At 44.6% G+C, this 18,346-nt stretch overlaps 1 protein-coding gene across 14 annotated transcripts in view; it reads left to right on the forward strand.

The window, feature by feature from the left end:
• The window catches only part of PCNT (pericentrin), an 820,497-nt gene that overhangs the window by 731,320 nt on the left and 70,831 nt on the right, over window positions 1–18,346 (forward strand). For 7 of the 14 annotated variants that reach the window (XR_004539478.1, XR_004539481.1, XR_004539487.1 and 4 more), the window contains 2 exons: window positions 4,793–4,968; window positions 12,383–13,059. The exons of 3 other annotated variants lie outside the window; for them this stretch is intronic. The gene's annotated coding sequence lies outside the window, so the exon portion shown is untranslated. Of the gene's footprint in view, window positions 1–4,792; window positions 4,969–12,382; window positions 13,060–18,346 lie in introns of those variants that run through there. 4 more of the 14 variants (XR_004539480.1, XR_004539479.1, XR_004539483.1 and 1 more) reach the window with 2 other exon arrangements.

An 18,346-nucleotide genomic window follows, 5' to 3' on the forward strand; every position in this document is an offset into this window, starting at 1 on the left:
CAATCAGATCGCAGGAGGATAGAGAGAAACTCCAGAGCGACTTGTGTCGGTTAGAAACATGGGCGGAGAAATGGCAGATGAAGTTCAATGTGGAGAAATGCAAGGTAATGCATTTAGGCAATAAGAATAAGGAATACGAGTATACAATGTCAGGTGCAACTCTGGGGAAGAGTGAACAAGAAAAGGACCTGGGTGTACTGATAGATAGGAGCCTGAAGCCGTCGGCAAAATGCGCGGCAGCGGCAAAGAAGGCAAATAGAATGTTGGGCATGATAAAGAAAGGAATCTCGAGTAGATCGGAGAAAGTTATAATGCCGCTTTATAGGGCAATGGTCAGACCACACTTGGAATACTGCGTCCAACATTGGTCTCCCTACCTAAAGAAGGATATAAAACTGCTGGAGAGGGTGCAGAGACGAGCAACAAAACTGGTGAAGGGTATGGAGAAACTGGAATACGAGGACAGACTTATAACACTAGGATTGTTCTCCCTTGAGAAAAGGAGACTGCGTGGGGATATGATCGAGACCTTCAAAATACTGAAAGGAATCGACAAAATAGAGCAGAGAAGATTATTTACATTGTCTAATTTGACATGGACAAGAGGACATGTAATGAAGCTAAGGGGGGACAGGTTCAGGACTAATGTCAGGAAGTTCTGTTTCACTCAGAGAGTGGTTGACACCTGGAATGCCCTCCCAGAGGAGATTATTGCGGAATCGACCGTCCTAGGCTTCAAGAGCAAACTAGATGCATATCTCCTTAAGAGAGGCATATAAGGATATGGTGGACTATAAATTAAGCCAGGTGTACACCTGGCAGGGCCTCCGCGTGTGCGGATCGCCGGACTTGATGGACCGAAGGTCTGATCCGGAGATGGCAGTTCTTATGTTCTTATGTTCCCAAACACACACACACAGCGAGCCCTCCCTAACCACTCCCCCTCCCTCCTGAGTGATTGGAAAAAAAGAAAAGGCAGAAGCCATCACAAGGATTGAACCTCCACCAAGGCCACCTCCCAAAGAGAACAATAGAGCCGTTGGGAAGAGGACACCCCCCTTGCACTACGAAGTTTCCAACGAGCCACTTCAGCAAGAGACCGCTGCCATCCCAGCACCTCAGGGGCAAGTTCATCCATCCACAGCTGGAGCACCCCCCCTTAGCTATCAACAGGGCGATATAGAGGAAATGCCAATGCTCCATTCCCAAGCCCTGGTCCCGCACCTCCCCCTCACATCCCAAGATAAGGAGCAAATAAGACCACTGGAAAGGCACCACCACTATCTTAACCAGAAAGTCCAGCACCCCATTCCAGTAAGCACCCAGCATCGGACATTCAATCAGCATATGCAGTAGGGTCCCCTTCAGACGCTTACACTTAACACACTCATCCGAGTCCCATAGACCCGCATGCACTCCCCGGGTCCTTGTGAAATATGTGTGGTGTAGCAACTTGATCTGTAATTCCTGCAATTGAGCATTCTGAGCCCCTCTAGGGATGTCAGAAAAACAAGCCACCAGGACTTCAACACTGATGAACTCACCCAACTCCGCGGTCCATTGGGAAGCCGGGGTTTGTAACTAGGAGTCCATCTGTTCCTCCTGGGCCAATCCATACCAAGTAGACATGGAATTCACAGAAGAGGGGAGGGAGAGAAAAAGTTGATCTACCTTTAAGAAGCTAGAGCCTAAGGGGGTTCCTCCGGTGGTGATCCTCAAAATAATGGCGCAATTGAAGGTAGGCAAAAAAGGGCATATCAGGTAGAGACCAACGGCGACAGAGATCATCATAGGAAGGGAACACCGAAATCTCCGGGGAAGGCGGTCAGATATGTCCCAAACAAAAGCCAGTACCAAAGCGGGATTCCACACCACGAGCCCCCCACAACCCCTGAGGGAAACTCAGGGTTACCACGGATGTACTGGGGCCCAATTGCCCTGCCCTTGGCTAATCCAGAGCAGAACCCACCACAATGGGTCCAGCCATACCAAATTACAGCCCACCCTAGGTCTCTGCCACCGAGGAAGATCCAAGCATGCCAGTGCGCTGTAGGGAGCCACCCACGAGTCAAAGAGGCCCCCTAGGGGCAAACCAAAAACTATGGGTGGAAAGTTCATGAACCCAGTGCATCAAGGCAACCACATTATATAACCGGAGATCCGGCAACGCCAGTCCCCCTTGGACCTGGCTCTGAGTGAGCCTCCAGTAACTGATACGTGCCCGTCGGTTGCACCAAATAAAGGAACTAATGAAAGATTTATAAGCCCTCTCCTCAGTCCCCTTGAACCAGAGTGGGATCATCTGCAAAGGGTATGATAATTTTGGTAACAGGACCATTTTGACTAAGGCAACACTGCCCGATAAGGACAGGGGGAGTTTCCCCCAGCGAAGGCAGATGTCCTGTAGATGGGCAAGTTTGTGCACAATATTACACCGATACACACAGGCCCAGTCTGCACTAAGAAAAATCCCTAACTATTTAAGCTCCCCCATGGCCCACCAGAAAGGGAAAGCAGGCAAAAGACTAGAGGCACAGGGCAGGGACACCGGCAGGACCTCAGACTTGCTGAAATTGATACAGAGGCCCAAGAAGGACCCGTACAGGGCAATAAGATTAGTTAAAAGAGGGATGGAGACCCTGGTATTGCCAACAAACAGCAGCATATTGTCCGCAAACATAATAATCTTGCATTCCTCCTGCCCAATACGAATGCCCGTAATATCTGGAGAAGCCCTGATCTTAGCAGCCAGGGGCTCTAGTGAGAGAATAAACAACAATGGGGATAACGGGCATTCCCTCCGCAGAGTAAAATAATCTGTACGGCGCCTGTTAATGAGCAACTGAGCGGTTGGAGTAGTGTACAAACAATCCAGTCATGAAACGACCTGGTAATGCCGAACCGCCATAAAATCCAAAAAAGATAAAGCCACACAACCTTGTCAAAAGCCTTTTTGGCATCCAGACCAATGTTCCTTCTAAGCTGAGCGCATGAGCGATCGCTCACTATTTTCAGTGGCGTCGCTCATACGTTTTCTCGTGTCGCTCAATCGAGGGCGGGCGGAGGTGAGAGGAAGCGGCGGTGGCGGTCTGCCCTGCTCGCCTTAGTATATTTTAAGTTGAAAGATGCAGCAGCTCCTCTCAAGATCCCCGACTGCATCGGACTTCTGACGCAGGTGGGGATTCGTGAGATGAGCCGCTGCCACGTCTTCAGTGGCATACCAAGGGGGGGTGCACAGCTGGCCAGGTCCGGATCTGGCCGGCTGTGCACCCTGCCTAAGGCTGCCGTCGGAGAGGAAGTTCGGGCCAGCCAATCGCTGCCTGGCTGGGCGGAACTTCCTCTCCGACGGCAGAATTGACGTTGGGGGAATCGGCCAACGTTGGGAAGCAGAGAGAGCTTGGGGCAGCTGCGGCGGTGGCTTTGGGGCATGTTTCCCCCGATGGTGGCAGCAGTGGCTTTGTGGAGGGTACGGAGAAAGAAAGAAAGGGGGCAAGCAGGGAGACAGAAGGGAAACAGAAAAAAAGAAAGGGGGCATCAATAGAGAAAAAAGAAAGAAAGGGCAGGAAAAGAGGAAGAAAAAGTTAGGGGAGGGAATGAGGTCTGGAGGAGAGGAAGCATACAGGCTGAAAGAAGGGAAGAAAGATTGGATGCACAGTCAGAAGATGAAAGTGCAACCAGAGACTCATGAAATCACCAGACAAGGTAGGAAAAATGATTTTATTTTAAATTTAGTGATCAAAATGTGTCTGAATTTATATATGCTGTCTATATTTTGCACTATGGCCCCCTTTTACTAAACCGCAATAGTGTTTTTTAGCGCAGGGAGCCTATGAGCGTCGAGAGCAGTGCTGGGCATTTAGCACAGTTCCCTGCCCTAAAAACTGCTATTGTGGTTTAATAAAAAGGAAGGGGGGTATATTTGTTTATTTTTGTATGGTTGTTACTGAGGTGACAATACATAGTAGCATCTGCCTTGACCTCTTTGAAAAAAACCCAGAATAGGAATGATAATTAACATTTTCTCAGCGTATAGTGTACTTTGTGTTTTTTAATTTTATTGTTGGTAGATCATTTTGACTTGGTCATTTTAAAGTAGCTCGCAAGCCCAAAAAGTTTGGGCACCCCTGAGCTAGAGCGTTGAAGTTGTGTATTTCTATTTTATCCCCCCTTTTACAAAACTGTGGAGCGTTTTTTAGCGCCAGCCGTGGTGGTAGCAGCTCTGATGCTCAGAATTCTATGAGCATCAGAGCTGTTACCACCGTGGCTAAAATCTACACTACAGTTTTGTAAAAGGGGGAGGGGTTAGTTTGTGATGACATATTCCATACTAAGCGAAGGTGTTTTCTGTGTTCTGTGTGTTCGAAAGACATGGTTTTCTGTTAGGATTGACGGTGTAGGATTGATCTGTGCTGGTCTGGCTTGTTTAGTTTTACAATGGGTGTATTGATGTACTGCTCAATGCAATATGTAAGATGCTGCCTTTTCCTAGGTACTCATGTGTGACGTGTGGCTTGTTACTAAAAATCATGTTTTTCGTACAGATGGGGGGGGGGGGTGCCAAAAAATGATGGGCCCCGGGTGTTACATATGCTAGGTATGCCACTGTATGTAAAGATACCAGAAAGCTGGCGAAGCAAAAACTTTAAGTAAATTGTTATTCTTATAAGTTTTGAGTAATTAACCCTCCCACAATCTCACGGGCACTCGTCCTCCGCGTCTGCTCATAAATTTGTGGAGTATGTAACTTGTTGTTCATGCATTTTTTTTTGGCACACATCTCATCAATCCTTAGAGGGAACATTGATCCAGACTATCTAACAAGTCATCCCCCGCCCAGCCCCTACCCTCACGAAGCACCACCAAGGCTTTGAGAATATTTGCAGAGTAGAAGCGCCCCGGGACAAAGCCCACCTGGTTTGGATGGACTAGAGAGGGGACCACCTGAGCAAGAGTCCCGCCAGGATGACGGTGAGTAACTTCATGTCCTGATTAAGCAATGACATAGGCCTATAAGATCTCAAGAGCTCAGGATCCTTACCCGGCTTAGGGAGGACAACCACATGGGCATGATTAGAAACATAGAAACCATAGAAACATAGAAAAAAGCAGCAGAAAAGGGCTATAGCCCACCAAGTCTGCCCATTCCAAGTATCCCCTCCCCTGAATTTACTCCCTTAAAGATCCCACATGAGTATCTCTCTTAAAATCCGTCACGCTGCTGGCTTTTATCACCTGGAGTGGGAGTCTGTTCCAATGATCCACTACTCTTTTGGTGCAGAAGTACTTCCTGGAGTCGTCATGAAACTTCCCTCCCCTGATTTTCAGCGGATGCCCTCTGGTGGTCGAGGGTCCCATGAGCCAGAAGATATCATCTTCTGACTCGATGCGTCCCGTGATGTACTAATATGTTTCAATCATATCTCCCCGTTCTCTTCTTTCCTCAAGTGAGTACAGCCGCAATTATTTTAATATTTCTTCATACGTGAGATCCTTGAGCCCCAAGACCATCCTGGTGGCCGTTCGCTGAACCGACTCGATCTTCAGCAAGTAGCCATCCAGCGGTCTGCATGTCCACATACATAGCACTTAAGGCGGGCCCGACATGGGGTTTCAGAATTTTGTAAAACTCCGGCCCCATGCCATCAGGTCCCGCAGCTTTAGCAAGTTTCAATTTACCAATAGCAATGTGAATCTCAGTGCAGGTAATAGGGGCATTAAGTAAGTCCCGGTGAGCCTCAGTGAGTTGAGGAAGAGCCAGATCCTGAAAAAACAAGTCCCTGGCAGCAGTGTCATACGGACCCAAGCTATACAGCTTGCTATAAAAGTGCACAAACTGTTTCTGAATGGCGGTATCCTCCGTGTGCAGTATGGTAGGGCTCTCCCGAATACGGGAGATACATGTGGCCTTCCTAAAGGACCTAACAAGGCTAGCCAAGAGCTTCCCCACCCGATTGCCCCATTTACAAAGTTTATACTTGTAGACATCAATATGGGTCAAGGCCCTGTCAGTAAGGAGCGCATCAATGCTTTTACACAGGCTAAGGTACGACTGACGGGCTTGGTCAGAGCTATTTTGCAAGTGATGAGATCTACTTTTCCGCAATTGTTTCGCAAGCGATGTTAGCTCAGCGTCCCGCTGTTTACATTTGCGGATAGTGTATTCTATAATACAACCCCGGAGGTAGGCCTTTGCGGCCTCCCAGAATACTGTATCATAAATGTCACTTCCCGCATTAGTGTGCGAGTATGTGTTCCATTCCTCAGTGAGGTAAGTATGGAAAGCTTCATCTAAATACAAGGTGGGATTGAACCGCCAGATGCGGTCAGGGGAGGACCCACCCCACTTCAAGGTCAGCTTAACAGCCGCATGATCACTGAAAGGGACATCCAGAATGTGGGTGTACACCAACCTCCCAATAGACCAAGAGGGGACCAAGCGCGAGTGACTATGATGTACCCCCGAGAAGAAGGTAAAATCCACCTCTCCGGGGTGGTATATGCGCCACACATCCTGGAGATCCAACTCCCCCCATCAGAAAATTCACCCCCAGACGTTCATTATCCCGCTTCACTACCCGGGGCGGCTTACAATCAAGAGTAGGGTCACTGGTGATATTGAAGTCCCCACTAACAATAAGTTCGTAATTAGGCAGTGCCGTTAGGTGAGCCAAAATACCCGAGAAGAAGGCATGGGAGTAAACATTGGGGGCATACAAATTGCACAGCACTACAGGTTTGTCAGACAGGGTCCCCGCCCAAATAACATAGCGGCCCTGAGGGTCCTGAATAACCTTGTGTGTGACCACCGTAACCCCTTTGTGAAAGAGGATAGCAACACCCCGTTGTTTAGAATTATAGGACGAGGAAACAACCTCCCCCACCCAGTCTCGAACCAACTTACAGTGCTCACTCAAGGGAAGATGGGTCTCCTGCAAAAAAGCCACTGATGCACTCTCCCAGCACAGAAAGGAAAGAACTTTGGTCTGTTTTGCCGGGGAGTTAATACTAGCCACATTTAAAGTAATACACGTGAAGTTACCCATAACCCTAAGAAGAACAGACAACCAAAACACGGATGTACCTGTGCACAATATGGTCCCCAGGGGCCTCCCAGCCAGACCCCCCAGGACAAGCCAAATAAATTCAATCACCCAGCAAATCAGCATACCCCAACCCCCCCAGTCATCCAACCCCTCTACACAGCAACTCCACACACAACCACAAGCACACCAAAAAAGCACACCCCAACCGCCTCCTCCCATACCTAGCCCTCCAAGAATCACCCCAGAGCAGGGTCGCCACAATACCCATAAACCATACCAAAACCACCCCCCCAGTAGATACCCCCACCCACCCACAAATCCCCAACCCATCCCCCACAGAGTAAAAAAAAGAAAGAATGCCCATGTCCAACCCCCACCCCATCCAACTGTATTCAAGTCCATAAAGTGTCCAAAAATAAAAACTGCACACCAAAACCTGCAGGCATAAGCCCCCCAACTCCCACTTCCAGAGAAATAACAACAAAAACAGTCCACATAACAGAGAAGCGAAAAGGCTCAAGGCCACATAAGGGAGTCATCGGGCAGTCCCCAAGGGGCCGAGTGGAAGAGCAGCAAGGAACCAGACAGGAACATATCAGCCAGCGGCCCCATCATCGTAGAGCCGGGCGATCACCAGCCCGGTGCAGGGGGATACTCCAAAGCAGACAAGGATGTCCAGGTCCAACCCCCCAGCATCCACACCGGCGTAGGCTAGTCCAGCGTCCTAGGCCTTAGGTCCCACAGAGCCAGCACCAACCAGCCCCAGAAGGCATAGAGGAAATCAAGGCACAGCCACAAAATACAGTATAGGGCAGCTGCCAAAGCCCCCACAAAGAGCAAAGAGAAACAACTTGGGAGACAGCCACTGCCATACCAAAGTCTCAGCCACAGCAGAGCGGCTCCACGATGTCTCAGGGAGCCAGGGGGGGCAAACTCTGAAGGTAAGACTTGAGGGCATTCACGGAGTCGCAAATTTTCGGCCTCCCCGCCCCAATTATACGAACCCTGGCCGGGAACTGGACAATGAAACTCATCCCCTGGTTATGAAGCTCAGAGCAGTAGGGTGATAGGGCGTGCCGGTGAGCAGCAACCTCCACCGAGTAATCATGAAAGAGTAATATCTTTCCAGCCTGATACTCCAGCGCTTCTTTCTTCCGTTATAGGGTTATCAACTTGGCCTTGTCCGCAAAATTAAGGAGCCTGGCAATCACAGATCGCAGTCTGCCGTCACATTCCTGCCGCAGCCCCACGCGATGGAGCCAGCGCTCAACGATCCCCCATCCTTTCCGGTTTCAGACAGGCCCACCAGTCGGACGTTGTTCCTACGACTCCGGTTCTCCTGATCCTCGAGCCTGGCATGAAAGGTGGCGTAGCGTGTTTCCAGTGCAAGAACCTGCACCTCCATAGTAGTCGTACGGTCCTCATGTTCGGCAATGCGGGACTCCGCCGTCTGCAACTGCTGCTCATGGTGTTCCATTCAGTCACAGATGTCTTCCGCAGCTTTGAAAGATGATCATCAATCACTGTAGAAATGGTCTGTGTCATCTCCTTAACAGCGGCCTCCAGTAGGACCACGGTCGGAGATGGTAGAGCGCAGACGCCATATTGCCAATGCTGGTGAGCTTACATGCTTTGGCCTGTCGTTCCAATTTTATGGGCATAACTCAGTCCCAGACCCAAAGGCAGGAACAAAATCCGCCCCCATAAAGCAGGGAGGTTAACACCACACTCCGGTACCCAAAAGAGATTGTTGCAGGTGAAAAAGGAAGCAGAAAACAGCACAGTTAGGCAGGTCGGAGCCTGAGCAAGAAGCCACCGCTCAGCTCTGCTTCATCACGTGACCCCCAGCCTCTCTTTTAGTTAATGATACAGTCTAGTGCTGCCCGATTTCTGATTCGAATCGATTCACCGATTCACTTCGGGTGAATCAATTCATTTAAAAAAAATCAACTTCACCAATTCGGTGACCAATCCTCCCTGTGCCTTCAGGTCTCCTAAAGCAAGAGCGGCAGCACTGCCTCTTGCTGGCCATCCACTGTCGCTGCTGCTCCTGCTTTAGGGGAGAGGGTCAGTCGGGAAGTGCTATAGTGCTTATGCGCTCTTTGCAGCATCCTCCGGCTTCCCCTCTGGCCTCCTGCTCTTACCTTCAGATAATTACTGCAACCTGCAGAGAGGATCACTGGTGCTGTAGTGAACCTTGCAGGCTGCCGTTGTCCTCAGCAGAACGTTCCCTCTGCCGCAATCCTGCCCTGAAGTCAGAGGAGGGACAAGACCACGGCAGAGGGAACATGCTGCGGAGGCTAGCTACAGCCTGCAAGGATCGCTACAGCACCGGCAATCCTCTCTGCAGGCTGCAGTAATTATCTGAAGGTAAAAGCAGGAGATCATGGGGGAAGCTGGAGGACGCTGCAAAGAAGGGGGAACATGCAGGCCTTTGGGAGGAAGGCCTTCAGGGGAGGGGGGCCCTGGTATAGAAGTACACGGAGGGAAGGGGAGTTCAAAGAGACTTGTATATACCGGACTGGGTGAGGGAGGGGGACAGAAATAATGGGTCTAAAAACAGAGGAGAGAGAGAGATGGTGGACAATGGGATTTATGGAGGGTAGAAACAGAAAGGGAGAGAAATTGGACTCAAGGGATGGTATGGGGGGATAGAGATACTGGATAGGAGGCAGTTGGGAAGAGAAAGGAAGAGCTAAGGAGAGATGGTGGATCTGGGTATGGTAGGGTCCATCACTGCGGGGAAGGAGATGAAAAAAGGAAAGATGCCAGACCTCCAGAGGAAGGAAGGGTAATGAAAGGGGAAGACAGAGATGGAAGATGGATGGTTAGCACAGAGAAAGAAGGAAACGACAAATGGGCAGGAGACCCTGGCAAGTGAGTTAACAGAAGGCAACCAGAGCCAATAATGACCAGACAACGAAAGGTAGAAAAAATAATTTTATTTTCTGTTTTGTGATTACAATATGTCAGATTTGAAATGTGTATCCTGCCAGTGCTGGTGTTAGACAGCAAACATGAGCTAGGATTTAAGAGAGAGGAAAAGGTTTTTTTGTTTGTTTATTTTGTTTACACCAGTGTGGGTAGGAAAGGGCAAAGGGGGTGAAGTGGCTATAAAAGGGGTGAAGAGGCTATAAAATAAACCCATCAGGATGTTGAAAAAAACACTCAGTTGGGCAGGAAAATTGAATCGATCAAAAAATTGATTCAGTAGGCTAAATCAAATCAAATTTTTTTCCTGAATCAGGCAGCACTAGTACAGTCACTGCTTCCTTCCTTATTTGTGGCGGTACGCGTTGTCACCTTTGTTGTTCTTGCTCTATCTGGAACCTTTATTGTGTACTCTTCAGAAAGATCCGGATCTAGCAGTCATCCACTTCACCTCCAATTTAGTAAAAACTCTGGCTTTTGCTGATGTCTTTCTTGTTCTCACTAATGTTCCTTCCTCACTGTCTTATGCTCTGTGGGTTTTAGATGAGTTTAATTACTACTCGGGGTATCACTTAAATGTTCACAAATCTGAAGCCTTAGTGCTTCCCACCACCTTGTAAACTAATTGGGAGGGAGCTTTCCCACTTAAATAGGCGGACCATAAGCTTTAATATCTTGGAATTTGGTTACCCGATGATCTCACAACTTTGCTCAGACCGAACTTGGACCCCTTACTACATTCTGTGGAGCTTCGCTTGGGTGTGTGGAAGTCCTATCCTCTTTCTTTATAGGGCCATATTGCTCTTTATAACATGATAATTGTTCCACAATGGCTGTATTATTTTCAAATGTTGCAACTGCTTTGCACTGTACATTACCATTCTTGGCTCTGTTGAGCTGTACAGTGCTTTCTGTGGAATGGTAAGCAAGCTCACTTGTCATATGCAAAATTGACTCTCCCCAGAGATAAGGGAGAGTTGGGGTTGTTAAATTTACATCTTTTATCTATAGCATGTCAATTTCAACATCTTAATGACTGGTTCAAGGGGACTTCCTATTTTACCTTTACGGAGGTTGAATTGGACATTCTTGCACCTTATTCTGTGGGAACTCTGCTTAATGTATCTGAGACCTTTCTTAAATCAGTTACTGGCACACTATCTAGTATATCCTTCCACCAGAGCTGCCTGGAAATGGATGTGTACCTATTTGAATTTATTGCATAACAGTTCCCCATTGTTAACTATCTCCCCATTGCATACTAGCTCCCCATTGTTAATTATCTACAAAATCCTGAGTGGAATAGAATGGGTACAAGTGGATCGATTTTTCACTCCGTCAAAAATTTCAAAATCTAGGGGACACTCAATGAAGTTACAGGGAAATAATTTTAAAACCAATAGGAGGAAAATTTTTTCACTCGGAGAATAGTTAAGCTCTGGAACGCATTGCCAGAGGTTGTGGTAAGAGCGGATAGCGTAGCTGGTTTTAAGAGAGGTTTGAACAAGTTCCTGGAGAAAAAATTCATAGTCTGTTATTGAGAAAGACATGGGGGAAGCCACTGCTTGCCCTGGATCGGTAGCATGGAATATTGCTACTCCTTGGGTTTTAGCCAGGTACTAGTGACCTGGATTGGCCACCGTGAGATGGGCTACTGGGCTTGATGGACCATTGGTCTGACCCAGTAAGGCTATTCTTATGGTCTTATATGTTCTTATGACAATCTTTTATTCAAGCCTGGTTCCCAGTTTGCTTCTTGCCGCATGGACTTATCTATCTTCATCAGGTCCTCACATGCTTACTTATCAACAGTTGGTATAAAGCTGTGTTCTTACAGCCAATGATACTTTGCCATATCTTCGGCTCAGACACTGTTTACGCTCTCTACCTATGCCAACCTTAACTTCAACTGTATGGAACATCCTGAAAGAAGCCTTTTGTTTGGAAGCACAGTCCCTGATTCCCCTGGGCTTTCACCATAAATTTTTATTGGAAACATTACGCAGCATCGACTTTGCCTCTCTGGGGGAATGGTGGTTGGCGGATTTGGGCATTCCAATTTTGAATACTCTGCTACAAACTGCCCTCTCTTATAAAATCAATAAAAAATATTTGAACTAAAAAAAAAAAAAAAAGCACAACGTTGGACCTCAGTTCTTTTGTTTGAATTACGATATAAGTCAATATTGCGATTGTACATCTCCCCATCTAGAGCCCATCAAGCTATGCTGCTCCGTGATTCTTGTTGTCCCAAATGTAATTGAATGAATATGACACAGGGCCATATGTTTTATTCTTGCTCGAAGATCTCATACATGCTCAAATTTCTACTGTATGGAGGACTAAGTACACTCCCCATCTCAAGCTTCTTTTCTCACTTTCTTTATTGACACATTTGATCCCTGCAGGCCTGAGGAGTTTCATGTGGCATGCCCTCTTTGCCAAGAAATTGATACTGTTGCACTGGATTCTGTCCCCCCTACAGTTTCAGAATGGTGTACGCTGATGCATCATCAACTGAAGATGGAACGCATGGACATGTCTGATATGGATTCTGTAAAGCAGTGGTCCCCAACCCTCTCCTGGAGGACCACCAGGTCAATCGGATTGGCTGGAGCAGATATGCATGCCTGTCTCTTCCATTATATGCAAATCTCTCTCATGCATATTCATTAGGGCTAGCCTGATAACCTGATTGGCCTGGTGGTCTTCCAGGACAGGATTGGGGACCACGGCTATAAAGGGCCTCCAGCTTCAGGCTGTCTAGGAGCCTTATTGGTCTTGTTTAACAGCATATGCTCGTAGTAATGTACTGAATCTCTAATTGAGTGCTACTATTTGTTTTCTGGTATTGTTGCCCCCCTCTATCTCGTATTCCTCTTCTATATCATCTTTTTTTTTTTTAATGGGTGGTTGGGTGGTTGGGGGGATTCAACTCTCTAATTAGATTTGTTAAAGCAAATTGTCTGACTGTTCTGCTTGTTCTGCATGTTTTGCTCTATTTGATCAATAAAGATATTTAAAATAACATAATGTAACCAAGGTTATAAATAAAATTTTTAGTATTCTTTATTAAATCACAGCTCTTTTTAAGCTTTCAAGCTTATATATTAAAAGCTAAACGCTTATCTTTTACAGCAGTGTATTGATTCAGTTTCCAATAACGCTGGAACAGTTCATGTGGCTATTAAAAAATTGTTTTATATTTATGTTTGTTCCGCCATTTTTGTATCGGATGGCTGGAGCTTAAAGAAGATAATATGGCTTACCATCTAGCCACATGAACTGTTCCAGCGTTATTGGAAACTTAATCAATACACTGCTGTAAAAGATAAGCATTTAGCTTTTAATATATAAGCTTGAAAGCTTAAAAAGATCTGTGATTTAATAAAGAATACTATTATTTTCATCATAGTTCTATTAATTTTCTCCCTATTAGTAAAAATATAAAATAAAATTTTTAAAAATGTATTCCTGTAGCTTTAAGAATTTTGAGCTATATGTGTCACTTTTAGAATTCTGATCAGCCTCCCTTTATTTTTTATTTTCCATTTCAATGTATTTAATAACTTTTCTCTCCCATATCATGTATGTATATGCGTAAGTGCTTCCCTCCTTTTAGCTTAGCCATGCTTTTATTTTAAATTTTTATATTCTATTTTATTGTTAACCGTTTAGATACTTGTATGATAAACAGTATATCAAAAATAAAGAAAACTTGAAGCAGTGCTGGGGAGTTCTAAAACTGCAAAGGAGAGCAATTGGAGGGAATTGGGTGGTTAGCAGTTGGAATGGCAGGTTGGTTGTAGTTGCTGTTTTGTATGAAGCTGTTTTGTGATAGAAGCTGTTTTGAAATAAAAACTGTATTTGATTTTATTTTGTCATACAGAAACATTGTGTAATTTTTGGGGCAAAGTACGGAGCTCATCTGTAATTAAAGTAGTAAAGAATTTCTTTTTTTTCTCTGGCTAATGCTAGAAAAAAGAATATAGAGTATTTTGTTTGCAGGGTAAGAAGTTGTGCAGAGGAAATATTATTGATGTTTTCTGATAATTCAAGGAATTCAATTATACTTTGGAATAGGTTTCATTGAAGTAAAATCTTAATTTAAATGAATATTTAGGGCTCTTTTTATCAAGGCGCGCTATAGGGGTTAGCGCGTCAAACATTTCATCAAGCGCTAACCCCCGCGGCAGCCTAAAATCCTAACGCCTCGTCAATGGAGGTGTTAGGTACTAGAACAGCAGGCGGTTTAACGCACGGTATTCCGCACGTTAAACCATTACTGCGCCTTTGTAAAAGGATCCCTTAGTTTAAACTTTGGTTGTAAATTTAAGGGTCAAGATATTTTTGTGGGTGGAAAGCTCAGGGAAATTTCAATTATTCTTTGATTTATTGGGGTAGCTAGTGGCCACAATGTTTATTGGGGTTTTTTTGTCATCAAATAGGGATATAGGGTTTTGCTTCCTTTAGTTTTTTTTAAAGCTAGGGAGTAGGTATCGTGGAAGAAGCTGTTCCAAGCCAGAAGAGGAAGAAAAGTACCCAACAGAGGAATAAAAGGACTGGATACTCATCTGTTTTGCTGCTGAACAATCCTGTCTGTGGAAATTAGTGAGGAAAATTTGGGGATAAGTATTGATAACAAATAAACTATTTTGGGATAAGTATTGATAACGAATAAACTATTCTTTTAATATTTATTTTATTTCACCTGTGTTTTTGTCTATTTGGGTGAAGTTTATTTTAAAATGTAAATCTGTTACTTCTTTAAAGAAAACATAATTGAACCCTTGCCTAAAATGACTACATTGTTGAGAATTACACTTTGAGGAAGTAGCAGGTTACATTTTGAATAGCCTTATTGGGTCAGACCAATGGTCCATTGAGCCTAGTAGCCCATCATCACAGTGGCCAATCCAGGTCACTAATACCTAGCAAAAACCCAAAGAGTAGCAATATTCCATGCTACCGATCCAGGGCAAGCAGTGGCTTCTCCCATGTCTTTCCAAATAACAGACTATGGACACAATTCCGGTTGGCCCAGATGCCTAAGGCTCCTCCTTTGCCTCCTGCCGCAATCGTTTTTTTTTTTTTTTGGGGGGGGGGTGGATTCTGTAACCGGTGTTCTTTTTGACAGACTGGTTACAGAATCCAGCTTTTAGGCGAAGGACTGGCCCCTCCTTCGCCTAAAAGGTCTGGTTTTGGGCATTTAGGACTTAGGCTGTTTTTTGGTTGGTAATGTGTTGTAAGTGTAGAAGTAGTGATGGTCTGGGCATTTAAACAGCTGAACGTAGAGGTAGGCCATTCTCAAAAAAAACCCTCATTTTGGATTTTTTTTTTGAGAATGAACATTTTCCCTGCTTCTACTTTGAGTGTCTAGGACCTAGGCTAAAAGGGGACTTAGACATTTTTTTTTTATTATGCCCCTCTACGGGTCATAATTTAAACTCTTAAAGCATGAATTGTAAATAATTAGAAAGAATGAAATTATTCTGTAAGAATCAAGCATTCAAATAAAGCTTCAATGAATTCCATTTCAACTAAAATTGATGATACTTATTGTTTGTGTTTGATTTTTTTTGCTAAATATGTCTCAAATGTATAATCAAAAGTTAATCAAATGAGGTTCCACCATTTAGAATGGGAGACTTGTGAAAGATCTTTCCATGAGCTTAAAATTATTTTTAAAGCTAAAGATAGTAGAATATCAAATAAGAAGCAATCATCAGGACATAGATTAGATGTGAATGCTGAGGGTTTCAGTAATAACATTTGATAAGATAATTCAATATCAATGTGAAACAAGGAGCATATAGTATCCAAACTTATTTCTAAAAAGGTTAGATCAAGGGACATTGAAAAAGAAGATGTTTTAAATTCCTGATATCAGCACTACAGGTCCAACACATTTTAGAGAAGGATGGGTTGATTTTATGTGATTTTATTGGAGTCCATTGTGCCCTATGCACAAGGTAAAGCATACTTTGCATATTAGAAGCAGATGTAGTAGCATGAAATACAGAATGCCAGATAGAGTTCCAATTATCTTCAGATATAGAGCACTCAGTATCTTCTTCCCATGATTTTTTTTAAAGAGAGGAATAGATTAGGTTGGAGGCTTTTAAGTAACTTGTAAAATTTGGATGCTGAGTGTCCCAATATAAGAAATTTGTTAGAATAAGTTAGCAAAGTGGGACGATATTGGGAATTTACCAATTTATAGCCAAATTTATTAATGACAGATTTCAGTCGTAACCACTGATAGAATTAGGAATCCAATAACGAGTATTCGCTCTGCAATTCATTTAATGTGAGCCAAGTACCATAATTTTTGCAAAGTGAAGCAATATCCCAAATATGTTTGTTATACCAAGAATTCCATGATATTTGCATTTTCTCTATTAAAAAATTGCAGATTTTCCAAAGTGGGCAATGAGAGGATTCCAACCAAGGATGCTCCAATTTTTGTCTAATTCCTGAAGAATTTTTTGAGTGGTGTGAACTAAAGGATTATAAGGCAGCTTTTGTAAATGTGATGTGCCTATTAGTCTAATGAGAGGAATGGGGTTAACAGGAGCTGCCTCTAGACACAACCAATTTGGTATATCAGACTGACCAGTAAGGTTGAGCCATTCCGCTCCTTGTCTTAAAATGAAAGCTTTATGATATAAAGAAAGATCAGGAAAGTTTACACCTCACTGATCTTTGGTGGGTTTTAATTTTAACAGTGAAATTCTGTGAGGTTTGTTATAACGTATAATTTAGATTCTTGAGTGTAGATTTCTTCTTCTAGAAGTCCAAGTTGTTGGGGGGGGAGGTTGTTTGCATTAATAGGCAGAAAAACTAATAGATTCACCTTTTAACCAAGCTTTGTAGGATTCCCAAAGCAGTGAAAGTTCAGTAATCTAATTTTGATTGAGAGAAAAAAAAATTAGATTCTCAAGTTGTGTGATATGAAGTTATCATGCAAAAGTTATCATGCAAAAGTTGGTTATTCATTCTCCAAATGTTTGAGGGGACCAGTTAAGAGAACAAGAGATGGCAACATGGTCTGAAATGGATATATTATGAATTTTTGCAGAGGATGTTATATTTAATACATTTTCCCCTAATGTAGACTCACCAGATTATTTCTCAGAATTATTTGAAAAGATTAGAGCATATAGGACCCTTGTCAGTTTTATTTGTGGAGGATTTTAATATACCATTAGTTGTGTGACTCGATCAGTGTTCTTCCACCTTTTTACACCTATGGACCAGTGGAAATAAAAATAATTATTTTGTGGACAGGCACCGGTCCGCGGACTGGCAGTTGGAGAACACTGGGCTAAGCCGTAGGTCAGACCCCACCCATGTCCACCCAATCTCCGCCTCAGACCCCGCCCCCATAATAGTACTAATTGTAACACTATTTTTTCCATTCATTTTTCATATAATCTTATTAACAACACATAATGGTTAACCACAAAATTAAACTAGACAAAGCAGACTGTATGCTTCTCAACATTCATTCCTACCAGAACACAGATAACCCCTATGCAAATACGGAACCAAAAACTAAAAGTACTAATATATACAAACAAACCCTAAGATGCAAGACTCTGCATGCAGTACAACCCCAGAGAAAAAGAAACAAATGCATTTCTTCCTGAAAAGTGCAAAATACAGACAGCAGATGTAAATGCTCAGACACAATTCAATCACTAAATTCAAAAATAAAATCATTCCCCCTACCTTTGTTGTTTCCCTTCCTCCTTCTGGCTTGCTCCCCCCTGGCCGTTTTATGCCGCCCCTGGTGTTATCTTTGGGCCGGATCCTTCTTCTTCACTGCCGTAATGCTCCAGCTGCAACTTTTGCAAGTGCAGTGCAGTCTCTTTCTGAAATTTCAGCTCTTCCAAGTGCTTCAGGAGCCTGTCCCTGTGCTCCTCCAGGCTCCTGATGTAGCCAACTGCAAAGTTTTGTACCTCCAGTGCTATGGTCTTCACATGCTCCCCAGCTGCTTTACTGACATTCTCAATTTCTTGTAATACCCCCGCCAGTGTTCCCACATGGGGCTGAGTGCATTTTAGGAGCTCCCTCATATAGTCCCCAAGTGTGTGGATAATGCTACTGGTGAAATTGTAGGCATTCTCGTGGGCAGTGGCTCCTCGCACATCCCGCACCTCCACATCCCTCGCACATCCCGCACCTCCATCCCTCCACATCCCTCTGATGTTGCGAAGTCAGAGAGAAGGCTTCCGGTTCAGGCGCAGGACGCCTGTAGGAGCCGCTGCCTGCGGCTTTGTGTACTGTGGCAGTGAAGAAGAGGAAGCCGACTGAAGAAGATTGCCACATTGATCACACCGCAGACCGGTGGTAGAAGATTAGGCCCG

Source organism: Geotrypetes seraphini, chromosome 5, assembly GCF_902459505.1.
Source record: "Geotrypetes seraphini chromosome 5, aGeoSer1.1, whole genome shotgun sequence".
Lineage (NCBI taxonomy): Eukaryota > Metazoa > Chordata > Amphibia > Gymnophiona > Dermophiidae > Geotrypetes > Geotrypetes seraphini.